The following is a 9,835-nucleotide window of genomic DNA, read 5'->3' as shown; positions in this document are numbered from 1 at the left end:
TTAAGATGTCAGTGGAAGTGGAGGGTAATGGCACAGGCTACAACTAGAAATCCACATCTGTTATAAATTATCTCTATATGACTTGAATTACAGCTTTTAATTAAATGAATAATAAATGAGGCGGCAAATTGCTAAGCTGGCACGTGAATGCAAAATGAAAAGAAAGAAAATGGAGAAAGAATGTTTCTTGTTTACAGAATGACATATTACAACAACTACACAGGTTGATCATGAAGCATGAAGTGAAACTCTTGTCACCTTTGTCAAGTTCTCAACAAACTCTAGCTCATACCACTGCAACTGTTCTGAGTGTTAACACTTTTCTTTTATTAGTCGAAAAATTAATTTGCAACAATAATTTAACATTCATTAATGTGAACAAAAAAGGAATACTCCTACTACAGTATTTATTATGTTTTGTTATTACGTTATGTTCATGTCTGTCTAAGAACCTTAAAACATTGCATTTGGTTTGATCACAATGATACAGGATGTCCTACACCTCTGGCTGTGCACAATTTCCCCTTTTTATGCATCAAAGCTAGTTTGCTAATGCTAGCTGCTTCACAACTTGCTATTCTGGATTTAGAATTAGTTTATGTATAATGAACTATCCATCCATCCATCCATCCATTTTCTACCGCTTATCCGAACTATAATGAACTAATATAAATGAAAAACAAATAACTATATTTTTTCTAGTATTAATAAAGATCAATAATTATAATGCATATTATTTCCTGTCAATGTGTTTTTTCAGTGTACATTGTCTCGATATGTTTTAGCAGTGAATGAGAATGGATTAGCAAGGGTTGTGGACCCTGATTGTTTTAGGTGATTTTTATTTCATTATAAACAAGAAGATTAAGCTTTACTAGCAATGGAAGGGTTTTTTCCTGGTCTGGGGATCTTTTAGCAAGCCCCCTGGCAAAATAATCAGACACCCCTGTGATAAATCATTCCAGCGTTCAATTCCCACTGCAAAGCCTGTTTATGGATATGAGGATTTTCCTGAAGGTGCACAATATTTCTATTAAACATCTTTAAGTGCCACGCTAAAGTTCAACAAGGGATAACAGACTACGTACAAACACAATTTCCTTGAAAAAAATACTGTGTATGGTGTGTCCTACAAACACACTGCGAGCAGCAGATTAGCACATCACAAAGCCGAATGGAAACTTTCCAAAACTCTTTTGGGATTTGGTTAATGTAGGTGCAGTATATCATTAAAGTTGTCATAATGTGTGTTTGACAAGCATGGATTTATCACCAGCCCCAGGGGGAATGACGGATGTGAGCTTCAAAACTAAAACTATGTGAAGGAGTGGGAGCTAAATGCACAGGTGTGTGTGTGGGGAGACATTTGCTGTTGTGTATGTTTATGAAGCTGGCATGTATGCATACCTTGCCATAAACAAAACATAACTTTAAAATATGAATTTGAAACAATATGTGTTGTATTCTCAATATTGCCACAAGGTGTGTTATAGCAGGCAACAGTCTTTATCTGCTGGAAAACTGAAAAATCAGAGGCACCATTTGGGGTTGCTCAGTTCCCAGACATGCTGAACCTTTAGTTTCAAACATCCTTTACTGTACAGTATATGTAAAGTAAGAATTAAATTATATTTTTTTATACCTTAGGATAGGGTCACAGACAGGATCCTTGCCGGTCATTTGAGTTTACTTTCAGGGACTACAAATAGCGTCTCAAAGACCTGAAAGGGTGCCTTAAAATGTTCTGTCATTGCGGAGCAACGGTCTGCTGAGCAAAAAGTCAATCATGGTAAGCCAACTGAACAGCTTCATAAAACAGACAATGTAAGGTAACTCTATCGCCCTCTGGAGCACTTTGGACCACGTGCTCCCAGTGCGTTGGTTAGGCTTTTGCGCGCTTACATAAAGTTTGAGAAGAAGTTAACACAGAGATGGAGTTCATTTATAGAAGCACGTTTTGACCAGAGACAAATTGCATGTGTTTAAGTTTATATATCACACAGCGATAGCACATGATTGTCGGAGGAGTGTCACAGAAGCTCGCCGTCGCTCTAAATCTAGCATTTGTGGGTCACAGTAAAGCTGTCACTGGTGGATTGAGAAATTCACTACCACCCTGGTACCTGCAAGCCTGCTGTCGCTGAGACTGATTAAAAGCCTGGATTGTGTGGAGGTAATCAGAACCAGATGGGCTCACAGACCCCACACCTAGGCACTCTCTTCAGCGTCTGAACCGCAATGTCAGGAGAGCTGGGTGGGTTTGCAGCTGGATGAACTTTGACCTCTGGATAGACACGGGGAGCCTTGCAGCTGAAAGGGTAAGGAGGGACTCTCTTCATACATCCCTTGCTTTTCTTCTCCTGATGCATGATACTGGCAGTGTAGGCCATCCCATGAATTGTTTTGTGTTCTTGCTTGCTTATTTAACATTGAATGTTGAACTTTTTCATGCACACCTTCAAATAAGGCAGTCATAGGTTACAGTAGGTGCTTGCAGGAATGGAGTGTGTGCGAATAGTTCATTCAAATGGACTGAAATGACAAGTTGTGCAGACAATATTTTACGGGAATTAAAAGAGCGATTAGAAAGAAATCACAATCATGGTTGATATGTTGATGTTGTTACACTGAAAATGTGAAGTCATGCCGGGTGTTTTGCGAAGTGGGGTCGCCTAATGTTTTGCATATTTAGTAGGTCATTCATCAAGCATCTGGATGGAGAAAATCTGCAAATTTCAATGTTATAACAGTCATTTTATCAAGTATGCCAGGGTTCCTCAAATGTACTGTGGAGGGTATATTTCCAACAATATTTCCTGAGGACTATGTAAACAACTGATCTGGTCGATCAAATCTAAAGATGGTAATTTATTTCGTTTTGTACCAAACGGGCATGTTTGCCATGTCCAAAGAGAAGTTTACAGCCTAAAGAACGGAGGAGAGTTAGTTTAATGCATCATGATGGATTAGTGGCTCTGTAATTAAGTGTCAGTGCCAATTTTTTAACAGCTGGATGGGCGAATGGCATAAAAAAAAAGATGTGAAGGCAGCATAACCATAATCTGTTTATCCAATTAATCCATATTTTCAAAATACAATTAAACTGCACAACCAAAGAAAGCAGATTTCCTCTCTGTGAACGTTTTCATGCGAAGTGAAAAGAATTTGTGTGCAGTCAACTTGGGCGAACCTGCTTGCATACCTGTGGGCACGTCTGTCGCCTAAGGACACGAGCGGTTGTGAGGTAATCAACAACCTCATGAATCGAGGTGAACTAGGGAGTTCTCTTTATCTGTCTTTGACTGTCACGTTAAACCATAATAACCAGAATCAGATTGAATGGAAGCCTGGCAAATGATCCTTTGTGTTCAGCCTGCCTCAGGGTTGCCATATAATTTATGTATCATGGTTGTTGTGGGCCATCAAACGGCTCAGCTTGTTGTGCAGCTCCTTAATCAAGTTTACACGTTGACGCAGGTGTAGTCAGTGTTCATGCAAAGCAGTTTTGTTTGCCTTAACCACAAAATGTCAAGTTTGACATATTTTTAAAGCTTACTGGGAACCTAGCAAGGTCAACAGGCACAAGAATATTCATAAGTAGTTTAACAACATTCATTGAGGACTATTTTGGAAAGATAATTGCTGGTGGGAAACAGTTTAACATTCTATATTAACGCGGCTGTAGGTAATGTTTGCTATTTTTTCTCCTGCAAAGTATGGGTGCTGAATTAGTGTATTGAAAAAACACCATTCTTCAAAAAGAAAAGTCAGGCAAAACAATAAAACATTATCAAATACCTGGCATATAAAGAGTCAGGTTTCAGACTGAATAAAAAAGCAATGGACAAAAGATCATTTTTTTACCAGAATGTAGGACTGTCAAAAGAAACAATGACTGTTTATTTCTTACGTTAGATTTTCAACGATCTGACAAATAGTATTGCTATTTTAATATGCTATCCTGTTTTAAAAATGATCATGCCAAACCTTCCCAGTACTGTAGGCTTGAAAAGTACACTGCCCAGGTGCACAAAGGTCCACATCCATAAACTCGGGTCACTGTTTAATCCACATCCTGCCTTTCTTGGGAACTGACATGACGCACTATTTTGGTGTGAATTAATCACCACTTAAAGACCTCATTATCTTATCCTGACTAGTCCAGAGGAATGATGAATTAGCCATTGGCCTGTGTGCCCTGGACTCCGTCAAACCATCTGAAGTCCAGGCCAAGTCAATTTTGCTCTCTGATATCACTTTGCTCCACTGCTGAGGCAAAAGCACAATGGGAAAAAAAATTGGGCTCTTTAATACACATTCTGTGTGCAAAACTCCTTTTTGATTTGTCTGCATAAAGGGGTTCTTCTATCATTTAAGGCCTCATAAACCCCAGTGTTCTTTTTTATGTTGGAGCTGTCACAACAATCCAGCAATATGTCTTGGACGATGTATGGGACAAGGTTAACCATCAGAAGATGAGTTGGGATTTAACATTGATTTATTTGAACCACATTAACCCTGGTCTGGCTGCCTAAGGTAGAGGGAAGAGTTATAGTAACTGCTCAGAGTTGTGGAGACAGGATGATGGGATTGGGGAGAGCCCTCATCATTCCAACATCTCCAGCGGCCGATGATGGAGATGCTGTGAAAAGAATGTGAGCCAAAAAGAGAAAAGGGTGGGGTGTTGGGTAATTCAGAAACAACATTTCTGAAGTCCTTGAAAACGTATCAGTTTCACATTTCTTTCATTCCTACGGAGAGATTTGACTTGTTTGCAAACCAACAGTTAAGCAGTATGTGGCAGCATTGCTTCCGTGGTCTATGCTGTGTTCGTTTTCAGCCAGTCACAGTGCCCCAAAATTGCCTTGACTTCTTTCAGACCTGCGAGTGCCATTACCAGCCGACAAGGAAAGCATGCCAAACCTGCAACACAGGCATTAAAGCTTTGGTGTTATTGTAAGTTCGAAAACAATTTGCTACTATGCTACACCAGTATACATTGGCTCAAGAATATACAATAGCAATTGAGGCTTGTAAAATATTTAACACTAGTATCAGAACCTTGTGGTTATCAAGTTCAAATCTTGCATAAGAAGCTGCTCCAGGCCCTCTGGACAAAGCAAAGTTCAACCATTTTATTCAAGGGCAAAGAGACACTAGTCAAAGGAAATGCCAAAAGCAAGACATTCTTCATGAAGAAGTAATGTTTTACGGCACATTGCTTGGTTAACTCTCCGACGAGCCACACAGAGAAAATCCACATTTGAGATTTTCTTTCTGTGAGGAAAGTCAGCTGTGGACAATTGCTTTATTTGAAGTGTCCCACTAAACTGTAACTCTGTTTACCTTTAGCTGTTCCATGTTTATACAAAGAAACATTTAACAGAGAAGAATTCATTAGTCAGGCAGTGTTTTCACAGGCTGAGTTATTATGTAACTCCCGTTAACACAGATTATGAACTGGCTGTCAACCAGCAAAACCATTGAAGCGTTGTGTATCTCTACTGGTTTTGTAAGAATTCAACTGTGTACATAATGGAGGAAAGATGTTAACATCAGATCAGGCTGCAATGTTCATGACATATTGACAAATATTTGCTTACCTTCTGATGTAAATGTTTACCTCTGAATGGACACAAAAGACTTTTAAATACTTTTTAGATTTTTTTTAGTTGATCAAACGTGAAATAGAAGGAACATCTCTACGATATACACTTACTGATCTCCACAGAAACATCCTGCTCTCTTTTATTTCCTGCCAGATCTTTTAAAATGCGAATGGTCGGTTTATATTTCTACTGTTGGTTAATGTTTAGTCTTAGAAACCTCTTATTGATGTATTCCTCCCCTTGATGAGTTCAATGTGAACTTAAACCAATTAGGTCAGATGTTAAGATCTTTAAGAAATAGGAAGCCTGTTCGAAAAGAAGCATCACAAACGTGTGTGTCTGCGTGACCTGCGCTAAAGTTGACTGTGAGGTGAGGTGTGGAGATCACTTCTGAGTAGTCGAGGCCCCGAAGAATGTCTTTCAGGACTCCACTTTTAGCGGCGTTCTTCGTCATGCTCTGTGGAGGGCAGGTGCTCCAGGGTGTGAAAATAGGAAGCACTAGGACAGGCTTGGCTGAGGTCCATGCCCTCCTGAGATAAGACAATGCCCCATCTCTCACCCCTCTGACAGAGGGTAAGAAAGGATTGTGGCTTTTTCACTATTGGCAGCCACAGAGGCACCACATTTCACTAAAACAGGAAGGACCATCCTTTGTTCCCAAGTAAAAGAAGGATGAGGGAAAAACATGATCATCTCCTTTGTTGCGGATTTCGAGTAAAATCTGATATATGTGGTTCTTATTCACAACGGTGCTTAAGTGACTGCAAGCTTTTAAAAAGTTTGGAAAAGAATACACAACATATTTTGTTAATAACTACATTAGACAAATAATATGAAAGTTTCATGTTTTGATTATTGTAAAATTGTTATATATATTTATAAAAATATATATTTTTCTTTAAATATTTATTGTAAATATATATTTTTTATTATATTTATTGTAAATATTTTTATCATGTGTAATGCGGGCAATGCAAGGCTTAAAATTACTTTGGCAACAAAAATATGATGAAGCCATGCATGTTCGATAAATAGTTATTATTAAATACACTTTCAAAATGACAATCTAGATAAAGCATTGTTCCACCAAGTAATATGGTCCCACAGTATAGGTGTTTTAAAATGATGTTTATTTGAGAGTGGATGTTAAATTTTCACTTTCATGCTAAAATTGTTTACTTTGAGGTTTGTTTGAAACTTTTTTAAGAGAGCTAAGAGAACAAAATAGATAGATGGCATTAAAACATGTTCTTGTTGCATCGAACAGCAGGGTCAGCATGGATATGCAGCGCTAGAGAATACTCTGAAAGGGAGCTAAGCGTCCCATCAAAGCCCATCTGATAATTTTCCACAAGATCTTCCTGTCAGGATGTTATGATTCTGGAAATGTTCGGTTGGCAGTAATAAATGGTGACATTCACTCCCCCGCCATGCATCTGATGTCATACTGTAAGCGCCGCTCCCATCATGTCCTGAATATGTCCACTCATAGTGCACATGGGACTCCAGGGACATTCATTGTGTGTGACTGAACCTAAATAGTTCTGCTGAAACATTTCAAAGACACTAATTGGAGATTATTTATTTTAACACCTTAAAACCTGAAATGGTAACAAACGCATACTGCTAGTGCTACATTTTTTGTTTGAAAGGTTCTGAATGCCAGTTTGTTTTATGTTTTTATTTGTCTTATATTTCACTGGATCTTCTATTTAGAAAGTTAACGTTGTCCTTCTGACGAGAACGACCCTGAAATGGCCGATTTTATGTGAAGGATATTTAGTTTGGATTTCATATTTTTTTTCTTCCAAATGTTGTGAGAAGGCTGCAGTGGAATGCTGTATTCATTTCTTGGCAAGGCTCAGAGTTTTCTCAGCAATCGTGTCCACAAACGCATTAAATCAACAAGCTGAGGTGCTTTGTTTGTTTTCACAGTGTATCTCTCCCTCACTTTGTATTGGATGATTGGTTTTAGATTTCCTCTCCAGTAATGGAAGCCACTACAGGAATGTACTAGCCCTGCAGCACAGCTAGCGTGACACATAAACACATGGCTGTATTGAAGCTCTGCTACAGGGTAAAATCAGAAGTTCTACTTTGCATGAGGATGGGATAACACTTGTTTGCGAACTGTAATACTGAAAAATCCATCAGGTGACGTATTGTATGACAAATTCGATTTTTACAGGAATGTGCGCAGTCCTTTTTAAATGCAGAAGGGTGTTGTGGGTGGTTGCCAGAGCAGTGCTATAGACGGTTTCAAAGTGACAACATATGCAAACGTAACTGCTTATGCGCACGTTCGTTGACTGCCCTTAACACCCTGTAAATATTCACAACCAATAGAGTGCCTGTAGATTATTTCTGATAACAGGCAAAAGAAACCGACAAAACCCATTACTTGGCTAAACAATAAATCAATAATAATATAAATGAAAATGAACATAAACTAAATATAAATAATTATGTTATTGGACACCAGCCAAACTCAAACCGGAAGTTCACTGCAGTACTGTCGCGCGCGTCCGATGAAACGGTCTTTATGATTGATCGAGCTGATCACAACGGAAAACTTAACTGTTTTATGAAGCTGCACTTTTGTATGAATGCGTAAAATGCAGGATGGGATCTGTTCACCCACTTCATTGTTGGCCAGGTGAAAGTTTTTCACACCTCTCTTTAATATGCAGCACACATTAAGGATTGATGAGGAGATATGTATAAGAAATTGTATTAGTCTTTATGTGATCATTTAATTCAATTTATTTATATTCATATTTAGTCCATTTCATTCCATTGAACGTCTAGCTTTTAGACTTGGTGTGTGTGTGCATGCTGGAGTGTAGTTGAACAATACGTCTGTTGGCTGCATGTGCGTTTGAGAGAATTTCCTTAGTGGTTTATCTCCAGTGTTGGTGGCAGTTGAGATTTCTGGCCTGTGATGTTTCCCCTGTAGCCATTGTTCTGCTGTGCTGCGGACTGGTGGGCGGGTCCCCATGATGACGGACAGCGCTGCTGATTGGTCCCGATTTCCTGTGCAGACCCAGTCTGCTCGTGCTGTTTAACTTCTACCTCTCTTATCATTCCTGACACTCACACACACCGGGCGAACGGGAAGGAAAAGCAGCTACTATGTGTCTCAAAGAGGTGTTTGAAAAGTATAAGCAAACGTACTGTATAAGTGCATGAGAGGCAATGGAAGTATGCATTAATACAAGAACATATTGCATTACGGATGAGAGATTGGAGCATATTTTTATTAGCTGCTATGAGAGGGCCATTGAGTGTAGTAGATGTTCCATTCATTTTTTCCTGCTAAATGTATGTATGCATGATGTAAGAAGGAGGAAGGAGATGGTAAAATAACACTTTCTTAACCAGACACAGGCTCCCTGTTGGGGCATGACAAGACACAAGATTGAAGCTGGTGATAAGATAAGTATGTTTCAGCAGAGGCCACTGGTAAGGAAATGCCTATCTGATGGAATTTTCACTTCTTATTTAGAAAGGAAGAAATAAAGACAAAAAAAAAATGACTTTGATGGGCTCGTAAGTGACGTTGACACAAAAATGATGACTAGCCTATCCATGACACGTTGTTGGGTGAATCAATGCTGCTTTATGTTGAAGAATAGACCACAAATGTCTCCCTTATTTTAAAGATCATATAGACGTGAACAGGAAAAGATGTGTGGTTCTACAATAAACGTTTTGGGTGTGGAAGAAAGACCTGATGGTCAAATCTTCCTTTCCTTCCTTTCCTCCCAGAATTTCCCCATTTTCCTTGTTTGTGAAGGCTGTCTTCTTGAGTGAAGTGACCTCTGGCCCTTGAGACGCATTGTTCCTGCGTGGGTTGGTCTGAGGAGTCCCAGTCAGACACATCCATATTCACACTTCTGTCAGGATCGCTGTCGTCAAATATTTAAACGATAGCAATATTTAAAGTTGATGGAATGAAACTGTTCTGAGCAACCTCCCTGCCTCTCGATGCAGCCTTGCATGGACAGAGGGAGAGCGCAGCGATACATGTCCCCCCCACCTGGGGAACCAGAACAGTCGGTGATGTGTGATGGGATTAAATTAAAATGATGCGACAGATACAGACAGATATGAAGGAGATTGGGATGGAGGTGGGTTTTGAGTGCGGCATGATTAAGCAGCTGATAAGGAGCAAAGAAAGGCAACTTAAATCGGACGCACTCTCGTATTTGTTCTATGACTATTGG

This window comes from Triplophysa dalaica, chromosome 3 (assembly GCF_015846415.1).
Source record: "Triplophysa dalaica isolate WHDGS20190420 chromosome 3, ASM1584641v1, whole genome shotgun sequence".
In the NCBI taxonomy this organism is placed as follows: domain Eukaryota; kingdom Metazoa; phylum Chordata; class Actinopteri; order Cypriniformes; family Nemacheilidae; genus Triplophysa; species Triplophysa dalaica.
This window is presented reverse-complemented; position numbering follows the sequence as displayed.